This window comes from Trichechus manatus, unplaced genomic scaffold (assembly GCF_000243295.1).
Source record: "Trichechus manatus latirostris isolate Lorelei unplaced genomic scaffold, TriManLat1.0 scaffold00020, whole genome shotgun sequence".
Taxonomy (NCBI): domain Eukaryota; kingdom Metazoa; phylum Chordata; class Mammalia; order Sirenia; family Trichechidae; genus Trichechus; species Trichechus manatus.
In genome coordinates, this window is record NW_004443956.1 from 15325 (window position 1) to 28981 (window position 13657).

The window sequence follows — 13657 nt, forward strand, 5'->3', positions numbered from 1 at the left end:
GTTGTGAGGATTTTTTTTCTTTGTGTTAAGGTGTAATCCATATTGAAGGCTGCGGTCTTTGATCTTCATCAGTAAGTGCTTCAAATCCTCTTTATTTTAAGCAAGCAAGGTTGTGTCATCTGCATAACACAGGTTGTTGATGAGTCTTCCTCCAATCCTGATGCCCTGTTCTTCTTCATATAGCTTCTCATTTAATAGTTATTATATACTAGATTGTATTCTCAGCACTTCGAGTACATGGCCTTTTTAATCCTGAAAGAGAAGAAGGAAGAGGAGAAGGCAATAAATAGATGAGCTAGGTACTAAAATTATCTCAGATTTGCATATGAAGTTAAGAGATGTAAATAAATGCCCAAACACGTACATAAATGTGGTTTAAAATTCAAGATTTGGGCCTGAGTACTCTAATTTGAAAGTCCTTGCTTTCAACCCAATTTCTTATTCAGCCCCATGAAGATTTATGTAAAAAGATTTTAGGTAAAAATTCTTCAGCAGTACATGAATATATAGTACGCAAACAGTGAAGATTACTGAAATCTGAAAGATCGTTAAAACTTTCAGAAAGTTTCTTGAGGACAACACTTATATTCAATGCTTTATTTATAGTACCCATCACAGTGTCCATGCACATGTAACAGTGCTAAATAATTTTTAATTTATTAATTTTCATCAAGGTAAAAGAGACATCTGGTTTAAAGAATTAAATAACGCTAAAATGCTTAAACACTGGAGTTTCCTGTTACCTTAACCCCAAATATGGAAGAAGAAACTTTCTTCTAGAACTTGGTTCTATATTTCTAAATAACATGCTTATATCTCTGTCTTTGGGTGGTATCTTTAGGTTAATTTTATGTGTTACATTTTTTATTTTGGCAAGTGACGATTTTATCACACTTGCTCTCTACTTTTCCTACTTTGATTCTCCAAGTGGAATTAGTTATATCACCAAACCAAAATGTTGTCGTCAAGTCGATTCTGACTCATAGCAGCACTATAGGACAGACTAGACCTGCCCCATTGGGTTTCCAAGGAGCAGCTGGTGGATTTGAACTGCTGACCTTCTGGTTAGCAGCTAAAGTCTTAAACACTGCACCACCAGGGCCTCTGAGTTGGAATTGACTTGAAGGCAATGGGTTTGGGTTTGGGATTGAGTCATAGTGTACTATAATTGCACTTTCTTTTTAATATTTTATTATATTTTTGTGAAAGTATAGACAGCAAAACAGAGTCTCATTCAGCAATTTCTACACATAATGTTCAGTGACATTGGTTCCACTCTTTAGAATGTGTCAGCATTCTCATTATTTCCATTCTAGTTGTTCCACTTCCATTAATTTAGTCTCACTGCTCCCCAAACTTCTCATTTATGCTTGAGAATAAATGTTGCCCATTTGGTCTCCTACGGATAATTTTTAAAAGAGTGCAGTTCTCAAGAAATGAAATTCTTCACTTTTTGAGCTAACCTGCTATTTAGTTAAAAGGTGATTTCAGGGAATAGTTTCTGTTCAAGCTTTAAAGAATATCTCAGGACTAATCTTTCTTGTTACTCCTTTTGCTTTTCCTGAAGTGAAACATTGTTCAGTCTTATTGCTTTGAATCTGTGAGTCTTTCACTAAGTCATTTCACAACCTCCAATAGAGCTGAAATTTCAGTCAATATAATTATTTATATAGTCAAATCTGTCCAGTAATCTGGTCCCTGGGTAGAATAAATGGTTTCCACTCATCTACTAACCTAAAGGTTGACAATTTGAACCCACCCAGTAGCACCACTGAAGAATGCCCTGGTGATCTGCTTCCATAAAAGAGTACAGCCAAGAAAACCCTATGAAGCAGTTCTACTTTGTAACACATAGGGGTCACCATGAATTGGAATCAGCTCAGTGGGTCAGGTCAAATAATCTGTCAGTTTTATTTTGCCCTTCTAGATATCCCTTCTAGAACCATTTCCCTACTGCTCTAAATTATACTACTGGCTTTCTTCTAGGCCTGATACACATCTTTTATTATGATTTGCCTTTTGAGGATGCTCTTGATCTCTCTCCTGTGAGAATTCTCTGGATCCCCTGTTGGCTCATTCTTTTCTTTCTCATTGTTTTTGGAGTGGATCTTACATTTACTTTATGAAAAAACGGTACATGAAAAGAAAACTATTGCGACAGTGAATATCTCAAAGCATGAGTATTATACCTTCATATTCAATTTATAAATCTATACCAAAAGAACAAAAACAAAAAAAACAAATGAGTTATCATCTAGAGTAGACTGTGACTCAAGGTGACTCATATGTGCTCCATAGGGTTTTCAGTGGCTGATTTTTAATAAGTAAATCATTAGGTCTTTTTTACAAGGCACCTCTGGGTGAACTCCAACCTCTAACAGTTTGTTTAGCAGTCACACACGTTAACCATTTGTATCATCAAGGGACTCCATACATCTATGTACAGTCAACTTGTTGATTGGAATACGTAAATAAATCAATAAATAGGTAAGTAAGCAATAAGTAAATAAATAAACAAATAAATAGGAAAATCATTCCACTCAGGATTTTGAAGGCACTTGATCCATTACCTTCTAGCTTTCAGTGTGATCGTTGATCTCCAATTCTTTGTACAAAACCTGCTTATTATTAATATCTGGTAGATTTCAAGATCATCTTCTCTATTTTGACAATTTCATGATAGCGTGCCACAGACTAGACCTTTATGTATTTGTTTGCTTGCACCCTTGGTGGACTCTTCTAATGTGGAGACTTATTTCATTCCGCTCTGGGATTTTTTTTCTATATTATTTCTTTGATAATTGCCTTCCCATCATTTTGTTGTTGTTGTCTCTTTCTGGAGCATTCCCTTGAGGGATATTGGACTGCCTGACTCACTCATCCAATTTTCTTGTTTCGTTCCTACTATTATCTGGCTTTTTTATTTTTATTTTTTCTGATTTCCAAGAGAATTTCTTGATTTATATCTTACAAGGTTTTACTGATGTTTTTAATTATAGCTAATCATTTTTTTTTTATTTTGTAATATCTCTGTCTTGTATCAAATTGAAATGTGTATAGTTTTTGTATAGCTCCCTTGCTCTTATTTTGGTATTTCTCTGAAGACATTGACTATACACCTTTTAAAGTATTCTACTTTCTGAAAAGTGTAGTTTATCGTGAGTTTTTGTTTGCTTCTTTGTCTTTTAAGTTTGTTCATTTAATTATCTCCCACCTTGGAGGTTTTCCTCAAATGTGTGATCAACTTTGACTATTTGTTTTTATTTCATTTAGTACTCCCAAATGCAGTATCTATATGTCTCTTCTCTGAGGTGGTTCAGGTTAGCAGAGACAGATGCTCCTATATCCTTCCTTGAAGATTATAAGCCCATCTGACAGTTTTCTAGAATTAGGAAGGAAAAGAAAGGTCAAGTTCCACAATTTAATAAGCAGAATACTACCTTCCTAGGATAATGGAGCTGGGAGGAGCTAGTTCAATTACTTCAAAGATTATATCTTCCATATCTTCTGGAGGTATAGATGATTTAACCACCTGACTATGCATAACGGCAGTGGCAACCTTGGGTTCTTCTTGCTCCATGCACATACTGTTAAACAATACCTCTTTATAGCATGTCAACCAACAAACCAAACTGCATTTTTTCACTAATCTGTGCTTCCTAACTTTCAGTCTTCTAAAATTCTATGGAATGAGTCAGCTGCTCCTTGTTAGTATTTTCCTTTTCTGCTGTTTGATTTCTTTTTTCCTCTGTTCTTCTTATTTTTTTATGATGTCTTCAACTCCCCATCTATTTATACTGTGATTAGGAAATATTGATTTCTCTTAGATTTATTAAGGCTAGAGTTTGCATTTCTGTTTCATGCATGTCTTTCAGTGTAGAAGGAGGAAGGGTACAAAAATATTTTCTCCACCGTCTTGAGACTAAAAGTTGGCTAACTACAAGATGGCTTCCACTAATGAATAAACAGGTTAATAAATGATTTTTTTAAAAAAATCGTTGGAGTTATGGGTTTGGTGGTCATTTAGAGCTTCAAAATCATTGCTGAAAATTGAGTATGAAGCCACAATAAGACACCAAAATCAGTCTTTTTTTTTTTTCTTTTCTTTTCCAACAGAGGTCTTCTTTCTAATTTTATAGAAGATGTTGAAATTGACCAATGGGTGTGGTGAACTCCATTGGGAAATCTTTTAAGTAAAAGAAATTGATGGCTAAGTAAACATATTGCTTAAATTTAAGTATGTCTAAAAGCCCAGCTATTAATCTGAAGTATGTAAGCCAACTTTCCTCCCCCTACTCTAGCCTTCAAATTCTTCAGAATGTAAAGAGATGACTCTGATTTAATGGATAGATGATTTCATTCATAAACACAAAAATGTTGCTTTACCGTCCACATCACACTCCTAGGAATTTTACTTCACTAATTAGGGTGATTTAGGCAACCACACTTGCTAACTGGTCATAACTTCTCATAGACTGGACCTTCCTAACAGAGTCTGGTTCAAGTTTGCCAAAAATTGAGAGACAGATGATGCCTGAGAAAATTTTATGTGAGACAAAGGAATGGAAAAAAAATCGAAGACATGGTTTTAGGATTGATTATATAAAACAATATAATCAGCACATGAAAACTGTAATACGAACACTGGAGTTTAGGAAATCCATAGGTTGGAAGACTCATGGTAGTCCAATCTAAGAAGATGTTAAAAATTATAGTTACATACAGAGCTCAAGTATGCTTTTCAAAGTTTCAAGACTTCAGTCAATCCTATCATATCTATTTATCAGTGTAGCATATACTGTTGGTTGCTTACTGCTTAATTCCCTCAAATATCACCGATGTATTAATAAGACAAAACTAACTTTTTTAGAACACACAGTAAGGAAGAACACCACCCTTACAGACTGTTCCAGTTTCTAAGAAGGAGGAAGCAATAAATGGAATATTTACAGGACTTGGGATCTTGATTCAAATGATTGGAGGCAGGTTTTTTGGGGCAGGAAAATTATTGGAAAAGGTCAAATTCAAGATAACAATACAGGCTTGATGGACAAAGCAAGATGAGTGTTTTAAATAATCCTAGATGAGTAAACTACTGCTTGATAAGCAAGCAGCTTCTCCAGGTCAGCAGACTTATTGCAGAAAAAATGATTTGCAAGAATTCTCTGAAGAAATTTGTAAAGTTATATGTTGTTGTTTCTCTTTATTGGGTGAATGTTTTCTGGAAAAAAAAAATCTAAAACATCTTAGCCTAATTATTTTATTTTCTGAACAAAATTTCCTGAACACAAACCTAACTATTAGTGACACAGGTTGTCTTCAGTTACATTTATTCTCAGAATCATGTGCTTTTATAGTGGATGGCTTTATATTTGTTCCTAAGAAATAAATTCTAATTTACTTCAATACTATAATGCACTTGTGGACAAAGAATAGAGAAGAACAAGTTTATATCAGTGAAAATGGCTGTATAAAATAAGAATATCTCAAAATTCTTCTTTCCATAAAAGCAATGAGAAAACTGGCAAAACTAGCCAGAATTAATTCTTTCAGAACTCTAAAAAGTAATCAAAACCTGCAGCAACCTGGGAGCCTTTAGTCTAGTAAAACACCTGGGTCTCAATAAGAACAGTGATCTTTGTGGTGTTTTAACTTGCTTCAATCTCCAACTCCATGGTTGCCTTGAAAAATAACAGCTTGCATTTCTGGTGTAACCTGAAAGTCACCGGAGGGAGAAGTGGGAATTTTCTCAAAGAATTGTTATTACTTGACCTGTCCATAGGTTTCCTGAAAGACCTGACTTGCAATAATGTCTCTATTTGATCTGACTCAGAATTCAAACAGCAAGAAAAGCATATTTCCCATGGCAATTTGTCAAAAATAATTAAGACAAGTGTTTAACTTCACAGCTATCTGAGTCAGTGTATTACAGTTGGGGCAAACAATAAACTAACAAAAAACTATGACTAGGAAAATCCTGGAAATCACTTCTCCATAAAGGCTTTGAAAATTTCCAACATGTTTCTGGGATTCTAGAAGGCTATATGTTGTGTACTTGCTAAGGAAAGACCTGAGCTGGCCAGAACTTCTCATCTCTGACTGCCTATGAGGCTCTGCACGAGCAGGAAATGAAGACTGGGGGAGAGCTGTTAACTACTTGCTAAGTGTTGAAGGCATGCCCCAATAAGCACACAGCACCTCTTGACAAATACTGGGAGATTTATTGGTCCAGAAATTTAAAGAAATTTCTGTCCAATCATTAGCCAACCACTAAGATAACTCAGAAAACCCTGGTGCCATAGTTGTTAAGTGCTACAGCTGCTAACCAAAAGGTAAACAATTCAAATCACCAGGCACTCCTTGGAAACTCTATGGAGCAATTCTACCTACTCTATAGGGTCACAATTAGTTGCAATCAACTCAATAATAACTTTTCTTTTTAAGCTAACTGAGTAGAGATTGCAGGGGCCATACATGACATAGAATGCATACTTTATAAAATTAATTTAGAGAAGTCACTAAAAACAAAGCAAAAAACAATCACAATTACAGCACAACACAGCAGCAACAACAACAAACCCTAAGGGAGGGGGAAATCTGATTCCCAGAGTTGCCACATTATATTATTATTATTATGCCCAGATTGTAAAAACAACAACAAAAATATATGAGATATGCAAAGAAACAAAATTTTATTGTCTAGCTACAGAAAATAAGAAGTCAGTAGAAACTGCCTAGGAGAAAGTCCAGAAATTAGAATTATCAGGCAAAGACTTTCACTTGGCTATTTAAAATATGTTCAAAGAACTAAAGAAAACCATGCCTTTAGAAAGACAGAAAAATAAAAGAACAATGTACCATTAAATAGAGAATATCAACAAAGAGATAGAAATTATATATTAAAAAAAAGAACCAAATAGAAATTTTGGAGTTGAAAACTACAGTAAATGAAATAAAAAGTTTACTATAGGGGATGAAAAGCAAATTTAAGCAGACAGAAGAGAGAATCAGCAAAGTTGAAGACTGGTAAATTGATTATCTAATATAGGGAACAGAAAGAAAAAAGAATAAAGAAAAATGAAGAGAACTGCAGAAATCTGTTGGACACCATCAAGTGTACAAACAAATGTGTAATGGTAGTCCCAAAATGAGAGAAAGAGACAGAAAAATTTATTGAAAAAAAAAATAGCCAAAATCTTTCCAAATTTGATAAAAAATACTCATCTACACATAAAAGACTCAACATACACCAAGTAGGATAAACTCAAAGAGATCCACACATAGACACTTCATTTTCAAAAAGTCAAAAGCAAAAGATTGCAGTCTTGAATTTTGAAAACAGCAAAAGAAAAGTACACACAAGGATTCCTCGATAAGATTAATGGCTAATTTCTCATCGGAAACCAGGGAGTCCAGAGGATGGTAGAGGTATCATATTCAAAATGTTGAAAGAAAAATCCTGTCAGTCATGAATTTTATATTGAGCAAAACTATTTTTCAAAAAATGAATGAAAAATGAAGATATCGCAGGTAAACAAAATCTGAGAAAACTTATCTGTAGCAATTCTGCCCTCAAAGAAATAATAAAGAGAATCCTGAGGGTGAAATGAAAGAACACTAAATCATAACTTAATTCTACATAAAGAAAGAACACTAGTAAAAGTAACTACATAGAATGTAAAAGAGAGTATTGATGTATTTTTTGCTTGTAATACTTTTATTCTCCTATCTGATTTAAAAAACAAATGCATAAAACAATAATTATAAAACTATCTTGATGGGCACACAGTGTATAAGAAGGTAATTTGTATGATAATAACAACACACAGTAGGGAAGTGAATGGAGCTAAAAAATAACAAAGTTTTGTATACATGTGAATTTAAATGGATGTTAATCTCAACTAGATTGATATAAATTAAGATGCTAACTGCAATCCTGGGGGTAATCACTAAGAAAATATACCAAAAATATTTTTTAAAATAATAAAAATATTAAAATGTTCCACAAAAATATCTATTTAATATCAAAGAAAGCAGTAATGGAGAAACAGAGAAAAAATACATAAGATATATAGAAAATCAATATCACATTGGCAGATGTAAATCCTACCTTATTAGTAATTATTTTAAATGTAAATGCATCAAACTACCCAATTACAAGGCAGAGAATAGATTTTAAAAAATGACACAACTACATGCTGTGTAGAAGTAACACACTTTTGATTCAAGGACACAAATAAGTTGAAAGTAAAAGGATAGAAAGAGCTACACCATAAAAACAGTAACAAAAAAGAGAGCTGAAGTGGCTATACTAATAATAGTCAAGATTACTTTTAAAAAAAAAGACAAAACTTGGTACTAGACACAAGAGGATATTTTATAACGATAGAAGAGTCAATCATTAGGAATATATAATAATTATAAATATGTATGCATCTAAAAAAGAGCAATATACATGACATAAAACTGACATAAAAGTCATCAATTCAACAATAATAATTGGAGATATCATTATCCCACTTTCAATATGCACAGAACAACTACACAAAATATTATCAAGGAAATAGCAGGCTTAAACAACATTATAAAACAACTTTATCTAATACACCTTTATAGATCACTCCACCCAACAGCAGCAGGATACACATTCTTCTCAAAATGCACATGGAACACTTTCCAGGATGAACTATATGATAGGTCTGTTACGGATTAAACTGTGTCCTCCAAAAATATGTGTCAATTTGGCTAGGCCACTATTCCCAGTATTGTGTGGTTGTCCTCCAATTTGTAATTTGATGCAATTGTCTTATATGTTGTAAATCCTAATCTCTGCCTGTGGTTAATGAGTAAAGATTAGGTTATGTTAAAGAGGATTAGATTGGGATGTAACATCCTTACTTAGGTCACAGCCCTGATCAAATATAAGGGGAGTTTTCCTGAGGTGTGGCCTGCATCACATTTTCACTTACAAGAGATAAAAGGTGAGAGAAGTGAGCAGAGAAAGAAGGATCTCCTACCACCAAGAAAGAAGAGCCAGGAGTAGACCACGTTATTTGGACCCTGGGTCCCTGAGCTGAGAAACTCCTAGACCCAGGGGAAAATTGATGTCAAGGATTTTCTCTCAGAGCCAACAGACTTCCCCTATAGAGAGATTTCCCCTATAGCTGCCACCCTGAATTCAGACTTTTACCCTCGTAGACTGTGAGAGAATGAATCTCTGTTAAATCCATCCACTTCACGTATTTCTGTAATAGCAGCACCAGATAACTAAGACAGAATTAGGTACAGGGAATGGGGTGTTGCTCAAACAGATACCTAAAATGTGGAAGCGGTTTTGAAACTGTGAATGAGTAGAGGCTAGAAGAGTTTTAAGATGCCTGAGAGTAAAATCTTAGATTGCCTTGAAGAGATTATTGGTGGAGTTATGGATGTCAAAGGCAATTCTGGTGAGGGCTCTGAAGAAAGTGAGGAGAGCTGTAACACCAGAGACAGTGCAGATGGAGAGAAGAAGCAGCAGAGAAATGACAGCAGCAGAACCAGGATACCAGGGTGAGACAGTCTGGGAGCTTACCCACAGAGTGAAAGGTGTGAGTGCTTTTGGGCAGGAGGCTTCCTGGCAGAGTGAGGTACCTCCAGGCACTTATCAACAGAGCTAGGCTTGCTGACCTATGGAGCGAGAGAGCTGAGCACCTTCGGGCTGAGGCTTACTGGCAGAGTTGGGTTTCTCTGGGCACTTATCGGCAGAGCTAAAGAGCTTTGTAACACTAGCCTGAGCAGGGCAAAGGCTGGACCAGCCCAAGAGGCCCAGGGGCTGAGAGGCCAAGGAACCAAGAAGCAGAAGCTGAAGAGACAAGGAGCACAGGAAGCTGCCTTTGTCTCAAAGGGTAGGGACATGACCTTTAGGGTCTCAAAGGGTGGGGCCACAGCCTTCTAAGTTTCAAAGAGTCAGATCTTCACCAACTTGGTTCCAGAGTATGGGGCTGCCATTCATGAGTGCCAGGGTTACAGGGCTGGATCTGCTGCCCAAAACTGAGGGGGTGGGGCTGCCATGCCCAAGGGGCAGTGGAACGGGGCCTGCCAGGGCCAAGGAGGAGGGATCGTCGCTCAGATGGACTAGGAGAATGGGGCTGCCCAAAGCCAAGGGAGCAGAGTTGCTGTCCTAGTGGGCCTGGAAGGTGGAGCAGAAGCCCAGGTTTGAAGGACCTCCACCCATAATCCAGAGAGCATGGCCAACACTCAGAGCCTGGAGAGCAGGGACACTGCCTAGATGGTCTCAGAGAACAGAGGATTATTTTCAAGGCTTGAGAGCTAATGTAAATTGTTCTACTGGGTTTTTGACTGGCTTAGTGCCCGTTATTCCTTTTTCCTTTCAATTTCTTACATTTGGAAATGTCTACCTTGTACCTGTTCCACCATTGTACTTTGGAAACAGATAACTTGTATTTTAGATTTCACAGATTAAGAGGAATTTTGCCCCAGGATAAAATCTGGATTTGGAGTTGATTTAAGAATTTTGGGATGATATGATGGGGTGAAAGTGTTTTACATGTGGCAAGGAAAAGAATTTTGGGGAACAAAAAGATGTAATGTCTTGGGTTGAATTGTGTCCCCCTAAAATGTGTGCCAACTTGGCTAGGCCATGATTCCCAGTATTTTGTGATGTGATGTAATTGTCCTATGTATTGTAAATACTAATCTCTGCCTATGGTTAATGAGGAAATATTAGATAATATTAAAGAGGACTAGGCTAGGATGCAACACCCTTACTCAGGTCACAGCTCTGGGGTGTGGCCTGCATCACCTTTTATCTTACAAGAGATAAAAGGAGAAGGAAGTGAGCAGAGAGAGAGGGACCTCATACCACCAAGAAAGAAGAGCCAGGAATGGAGCCAGTCCTTTGGACTCTGGACCCCTGAGCTGAGAAACTAGACCCAGGGGAAGATAGATGACAAGGACCTTCTCCCAGAACCAACAGAGAGAGAAAGCCTTCCCCTGTAGCTGGTGCCCTAAATTCGGACTTCTATCCTCCAAGACTATGAGAGAATTCATTTCTGTTTGTTAAATCCAATTACTCAAGGTATTTCTGTAATAGCAGCACTAGATAACAAACAAAAGGTCATAAAATAAACTTCAATAAATTTAAAATGATTGAAATCATACAGACTATGTTCTCTGATCACAATGACATGAATTTATAAATCAATAACAGAAGGAAATTTGAGAAATTAACAAAAATGAGGGTGTTAAGCAGCGCTCTTTTAAACAACCAATGGATCAAAGAAGAAATCACAGAAACATTAAAATATACTTTAAGATGAATGAAAAGAAAAACACAACATACCAAAACTTATTAGATGCAGCAAAAGCAGTGCTTAAAGAGATATTTTATAACTCTATTCACCTATACTAACAAAGAAGAAAGTTCTGAAGCCAATAACTTCCCCCTTAAGAATCTAGAAAGGAAAGAGTAAACAAAACTCAAAGCAAGTTGCAGGAAGAAAATAACAAATATCAGCAAACAAATAAATGAAATAGAAAAAACAATATAGAAAATCAATGAAGCCAAAAGTTTATTCTTTTGAAAAGATCAAAAAATAGACAAAATTTAGCTGGAATAACCAACCCCTCGAACGAGAGAGAAAGAGAAGATTCAAATTACTAAAATCAAGAGTGGAAGAGGCAATATTACCACTTATCTTGCATAAATAAAAATGATTATAAGGAAATACTCTGACCAATTGTATGCCAAGTAATCACATAACCTATGTTAAAAAGGACAAACTGCTAGAAAGATGCGAACTAACAAAATTGCGAAGAAAACAGAAAATTTGGATAGGCCTACAACAAATAAAATGATTTAATTAGTAAACAAAAACTTTCCACAAAGAAAAGCTTAAGAGCAGATGGTATTCTACCCAAAGTTTAAAAGTTAACTTCAATCCTTTACAACGTCTTTCAAATTTTAGAAGGTGGGGAATGTTTCCCAACTCGTTCTATGAGGCCAGTAATCTTCATACCAAAATCAGGCAAAGATATCACAAGAAAAGAAAAATACAGACCAATATAGCTTATGTAAATTTATACAATAATCCTCAAAAAAAATAATAGTAAACTGAATCCAGCAGCACATAAAAAGGATTTTGTAAGTGTAATTTATCCCACTAGAATGGGCATAATAATAAAATAAATAAGCAAAACAAAAAACAGACAATAACAAATGTTGACAATGATGTAAAAAAATAGGATCGTCACCATTGCTAATGGGAATGGAAAACCATTTGGCTGTTTCTCAAAAAGTTAAACATAGAATTACCATATGACAAAGCAATTCCATTCCTAGGTATATACCCAAGAGAATACAAAACATATGTTCATGCAAAAACATTTACATAAATGATCATAGTATCATTTTTTTATAATAGGCAAAACTGGAAATAACCCAAATGTTTATCAACTGATGAATGAATAAATAAAATGTGGTATGGAATAATAATACACATAATCGTCATTATCATGATCATCATCATAATAGTACAATAGACTATTATTCAGATGTAAATGAATAAAATATTGATACATGATATAACATGAATAAAACTTGAAAACATTATAGTAAGCTAAAGAAGCCAGACACAAAAGGCCATGTATTGTATGATTACATTTATCTGAAATGTCCAGAATAGACAAACCCATAGAGACAGAAAGTGGGTTAGTCATCGGTAGGGGATGGATGGAGGGGGGAATTGGAAATAACTGCTAATGGTTACAGGATTTCTTTTTGGAGTGATGAAAATGTTCTGGGATCAGGTATTTATGATGTTGCACAATCTTGTGAATGTATTAAAAACTTTAAATTGTACCCTTTGTAATGATGAATTTTATCATATGTGAATTATATCTAAATTAAAAAAAATAAATTTAAAAAGGAAGAGAGAGGTGCATTTTGCTGTTGTACTTTTGAACATGATTTCTTCATTCTTAAAAAAAAAAGATACGTAGAAATTGATAAACCTGTCTTCTGCTGCTCATTGGTTATGGTTTTCTGGAGCCACAAAGCTGGTTTGTAAACACAGGTGTGGCTGGCCTGAAGGCAAATCCCACCAGCTAAAGGAGCAAAGAACCTCAAGAGTCTTTGATGTTATTAGTCGTTATATCAACCAGCCCTGTGTCCATTATGTGTCAGGGTTGCTTGTTATATGAGATAGTAAATTTTCTCATTGCTTAAGCCATTTTTGTTGGGTTTTTTGGTTACTTGGAGCCTAAAAGCAGCCCTAGGTGAATTAAGAAGTAAGATTGTAGAGAAAGGATGGGTAACTGCTATAGATTCTAATACGCAGAAAGTCAATATACAACACAGCTTTCTTTTCAACACTATATCATTGTTGCTAATCACCAGAATATGTATAAACAAAAAATAATTGTGAACTGATTTCAGACTCATGCTATTTTTTCTTTGGATTCATCACACGTCAGTCATTAAATATGCATTGTTTAATTACCGAAATCATTTTTCAGTTGTAACAGATGAGGTCAGTGCCCTAGCCATATTCCTCAGACCTTATGATTTTGGTGTGCTTCCAGCAATTCCAACTGCCAGTAAATGCATCTCTGAGCATTTTGGAGAACCACAAAAAGCTGCTCATCCATGCTTGTGTTC